This window comes from Heterocephalus glaber, unplaced genomic scaffold (assembly GCF_053883595.1).
Source record: "Heterocephalus glaber isolate CG9 unplaced genomic scaffold, H.glaber_assembly_v1.0 deba00001523, whole genome shotgun sequence".
Taxonomy (NCBI): Eukaryota; Metazoa; Chordata; class Mammalia; order Rodentia; family Bathyergidae; genus Heterocephalus; species Heterocephalus glaber.
The window spans coordinates 10,074,575-10,079,923 of record NW_028258327.1 but is presented as its reverse complement, the minus strand read 5'-3'; the positions used below and the strand labels follow the sequence as shown (position 1 = coordinate 10,079,923).

The window sequence follows — 5,349 nt, the reverse complement described above, 5'->3', positions numbered from 1 at the left end:
TATTCACATTAGATAAGAAGATGCAGAAGGGGGCGGGGATTTAGCTCAGTGGTGCTGAGTTTGATCCCCAGTACCAACAACCAAAAAAGAAAATAAAAAAGAAGATGTAGAAGTCAGTCTAGAAGTCATGTAGAAGCACCATGTTATTTAATTTGGCTCTTCATTTATTAATCAGAGCTAGTGATAGCTTGCTGTTACTTTTAAGTAGCTTAACCAGCTTAAGCATGAGCCCATTTTTGTATCAACAAAAGTTTCACGTGTAAGGTAGCACATATATTGCGCACTGAATAGGTACTTGTTAAAGCTGGGAAGATGAGAAAAAAACCTTAGAAAAAAACTGTGTGCTTATTTTGTTGGAATATTTGAAATGATTAAATCAATTTAAGTTGAGAAAAATCCTCCTGTCCCTAAAACTTCTAGTCAATATCAGACTGCATGGATTTTAGATTTGTGATCTTAGCTATAGTAGAAAATTGGTAGGTGTCTGCTCAGCTTATCACAACCTTCTTTCCTAAAGAATCCCTTTACATCCTGAACACGTACATTTATTTCTCAGAAGGCTGGGTCCGTAGTAGCCATATGGACAGTAAAAGACCCTGCCACCCTGGCTACCAGATTTCTGCTCCTAAAGATTTGTAGTGGAACTGAAAAGGGCTAACTTATACTGGCCCATGTGTTTGATTTGAGGTAATTCTGCTTCAGGAACTGTGGGACAACTACCTTCTCATAGAAAAGTAAGTAGAAATAGCCAAACTTTTGAGAGAGGGTAAAAAAGTACATAAAAGTACCAGTGAAAGACTATGTAATAAGAGAAAGGAGGGAGAGTTAGACATGAGACTGAAAATAAAAAAATAAACTAGAAGATGAGTTGTTCCTAAAGCCTTTAAAATTTTCTAGTTGTATTATGTTTTGTGACCTAGCCACATCATTACCTTTTTATTTGAGGATATAATCATGTATTATTTTATTTTTCATTTTTTTATTTTTTTTGGTGATACTAAAACAACTTTATTTTGTATAACAAGTTTATTTTTTTTAAAGCATATAGACAAAACAAAGTAAACATTTAAACAGATTTTAACTTCTGCCCTAAAATTGTTCCATTAGGTGTCAGTCTCTAAACATTTTTAGTTCAGTAATCATCATCTTCATCAGAGTCCATTACTTTTATTGTTGAATTTTTAACTGTTGTTTTCTTTTCTTTTTTTTGGCTTACTTTTTCAAGGATTTCTATTAAACCTTGTTCTGAGACCTTCCCACTTAGCTGTCCATACTTTGCCATCTGTATAAGGTCATTCTCTACTGCTTTCGTTTTTTCAGGCTTTACAAGTGCTAAGTTACTTAACCTGGCCTGGGCTGATTGATCCAGAACTTGTGCTAAGATACTGTTTCTCATTTCTGCTTCCCTGTGCTTTGCTTCCTGTTGTGCTGCATCATTAGAATCCCCGTGTTTTGCCTGCAGCTCGGCCAGCCTCTCTCATGTATTATTTTAATATTTATCTCATTTTTCTTAGATTAACTTAACTAAGGCATTGAATTGTTTTCCAAAGTAGAAAATAAACATCACAGGAACACTGTGATTTAGATAAGTATAGTTTTCTAATCATTTCAAAAAGAAAGAGATGGTTGAGGTGGTACATATATGAGATAATTCTAAGACATAATCTAGTATTCTAATACCTTGTCCAGATCTTATCTTGAGTGGAGGATGTAGCCTGAAAAAAGTACTAGAATAAAATTGGGTAGGAGTAGAAATATGTGGATTGATTAGGGAAAAAAACTTCCTAGGATATTTGGAATTAACAGTCTATGCAGAAAAAATACATATATTCATTCATTCAAAAATGTTTTTGAAAAGCTACTAAATATTGTTATAAGTGCTACAGATAGAGTAGTAAGTTAAAAAAAAAGGCCATGTCCACATGAGTTTATTTTCAGGGGATGGAACAGACCATAAAAACAAATACAGTACAAAAAAAAAGGCATTGAGATATTTAAAAAACCAAGGATTAGATTGGGCTGGTATGCTATTTTATGTAAAAAGGCCTGAGATACCTTACAACTGGGGGATGTTTAAGCCAAGACCCGACTTAAATGAGGGAGCAAGCCAAGCTGATATTTACAGAGCACGTGTGGCATAAGTAAGAGCAGGATTTACTGTGTGAAGTATGAAAGGGAACGAGTGATAAATGAGGCAAGGAGGAAGACCAGGTCCTAATGCCCACAAGAGCTTGGGCCTTTACTCTGAGCACCATCTGAAATCACTGGAGTGTTCTGAACAGAGGAGTAACTCAAGTTTTCTTATCAAATCACTCTGACTGCAATAGGGAAAATAGACTCTATGGTGCAAGTCTGGAAGTGGAAAGGCTGATAAATATTTTCTTAAAATACTCTAGGTGAAAGAATTTGATAATTTAGACTAAAATAGAAAAGATGAGATATGGTCATGATGTATTTGAAGGTGGTGCTGTTAGGATTTGCTAGTGAGTCAGTTGAGAGTTGCATGAGCGAGGTGTTAATTATTTTTGCACTAGTAATGTTTAACAAACAAATGGAGAAATGCCATTTAGTGAGATAGTCAAAATATATGTGTAGAGTTGGGGCACAGAAGCAATAGCCTTGTTTCTGGATACCTATCTGTAGCTAGCAATATGACACTTGGAAGATACCAGACACTGCTGTAAGACATGCTTTGAATCCATTAGTTCACTTCAGCAACTATCTGAGATATAATATTGTTCCTATTTTGTACCATGGGGACATAACTAGATATAGTCCATATAGTACAAGACAAAGTTAGGATTGAAATCTAAGAAGCCTAGCTCTAGAATCTGCACTCTTATCTATTTGTATTAGTTTTGTGTTAATATAATGAAATAATTGGACACAGGCCAAATTTACCAGGAAAAGAAGTTCCTTTTTTCGAAGTTCCTTTCTTTGTCTTTACAAATTTTAGATGTGCTTCCACAGGCAAGAAAAGAGCAGGTGCCTCTAGGGGTTCTGGGATGTAGACTATCCTTAGCAAACACCCAGGGCCTCTGAGGACCCAGTGCCACTTGGGGCTCAGGAAAATGGGCGATAAATTTGGTTGTGGGTTTGGGTGCCCTTCCCAGAGGACCTCATTCTTGTCAATTCTGTGCCGCCCTTTCCTTCTCATTTACAACCATGTTTATGCCCTGCAGGCAGTCAGTCCCCAAACTTTGGAGTTACACTCTTCTGAGAATCTTTTGGAAAGGTTGGCAAAGTTGCAATAGATCTGATTATTTCTACACTGAAGATTTCTAATTTTGGTTACATCTATACTGATTATCTGGTGCCAAATGGTTGGAAACAATCCATATGCAGCAAAAAAAAAAAAAAAAAGAAAGAAAAGAATTCAACAGAATGCAGTATAAATGCTGAAGTATATGCATTGCCTTCAAGGAAGCTGGTAGCTCTTCAATTAGGATATATTTTTATTAAATACAAATCTAAGTCATTCTGTGGAAAACTCCTTTCCTGGGTAAAAAATAGTAGCTTTGCTAGAATTACTGTTCTTTCAAGTAGACATTCATAACCACCTTAAAGACCAACAGATTCACAGGACTCCTTTCCAGCACCTACTTAGACATATACAAAAAAAAGTATTCAAAATAAAGAGCTATAACTGCCAAGAAATGAAAAATACTTCATGCATTCCTAAAATGAATGATTTTGATTATTGTGTCCGTATTCTGGGGGGAGGTATCACAAAAGCTTTCTAAGGTGAACACTGTTCTAAAGAAATCCAAATATTGGTTCTGTTGAATTTTGTTTCAGAAGGGGACACCATCCCAGATGCAGTCAGTCTTTTTGAGTACCTTCACGAATAGCCTCAGATAATCAACCCGTGGATTGATAACCCTACAATATCTACCTTGGAAAATACTAAGTTCTTGGAAATTTTTTGACAGTGGTCTTCCTCCTGCACATCTTTGATCATTTTCAGTTTTATATCTATATTCCCCAGACATTTATTACACAGTTAAATATTCTATATAAGAATTTGTACTATACAAGAATGTACTGGGAAATAGGTACTTTTCACAGAAAATGTCAAAGAAAAATAGATTAACAAAAGGACTTTTGGGCACATGGTGAGGACCCCAGCAGCGTGGAGCCCCTGCTCCTTCCCATGCTCTGCCCACTGCGACCAGCTAGCACACAAGGCACAGGGGGCCATAAAGGCCATTGTCATGAGCTTCAGAAGATAGAGCAGAAGTGAACAACAGAAAGAGGGCCTTCTCAGGCTCCTCAATAAAAACTGACATCCACTGAAAAAGTGAAGAGAATCTCTGCAGTAAAGGCACACCAGACCACCGTACCTGGTAAGTTGGAGGGATCATCACCTCCCATCGGAACCTGCACTATCTTCAGGGTAAGGGCGCCTGGAACCTGCAGTAGAACCTTGCAGAGTTCAACCCTGCAGGAGGACAGGGAGCTCAACTTTGGAGTTGCAGCCAGAAATCTGCCTGAATCTCATAGGTCTACTGCTGGCTTGCTGAGACTCATTGACTTATACCTGTATACGCCTTCCACATTTTCTATTGTGGCAGCAGAGACATACCCTGAAGGAGGCCCTTCATTTTTATTTTTTTTATTTGCAAAAATTTTTTTCTCTTATTTTTAGTTTTTATTTTTTCCTACTTTTTCCAAATTTTTATTTTTCTGTTCTTTTTTCTCTCTTTTCTCTTTTCTTTCTCTCTCTCCTTCTCAGTCATTCTCTTGCTGTCCCACATTGTTCTTCATCTACCTTTTTGTTCCTGTTCTGGACCTAATTCAGATTTCTTCTTTATTTTTCTTTTCTTCTCTTTTTCCTTCTCTCGATTATCATTAGTTTTAAAGGAAAGTAAATACAGTATCTAGCCTCCCTATTGCTGTTAGCTTGTTCTGTTCTCATCTTTGTTCTTTCATTCTGCCTTTTGCTCTTGTCTTTAACAGTTTCTTAGAGTTTGCATGATCTTCCTGTGTCCTCTGGCCTCACTGCTAACCTTTCCCTATCCTTCTACCTATCTATCCATCCCTTCCCAACTCCTTCTAACTCCCCATCCTGAAGAGTAAAGTTGCTATATTGAAGAGTTTATTCACTATAAACATATGTTGGGCTGGTCATCAATTCTGATATAATTCACACAGTTAAAGGTGATAGATTAATAACTACCACAAGTTGTCGTTTTCTAAGCTGTGCTTGATGCTATGGTGTTGCTGATTGTGTCATTTGGGCTAAGATGTTGTGATTGCCTTCCTGGTATAATGAAAATGAGATAGCCTCAGAGTCATTAGAGACTCAAAACCTAAAGACCAGCTACATCTGGAAGACACCTCTGAAAA

The 5,349-nt window shown here is 36.9% G+C and overlaps 1 pseudogene; it reads left to right on the top strand.

The window, feature by feature from the left end:
- The first annotated feature begins 3,165 nt into the window (after nucleotides 1-3,165).
- LOC101701922 (proteasome assembly chaperone 2 pseudogene) lies at nucleotides 3,166-3,957 on the top strand (annotated as a pseudogene).
- Nucleotides 3,958-5,349: the final 1,392 nt, after the last annotated feature.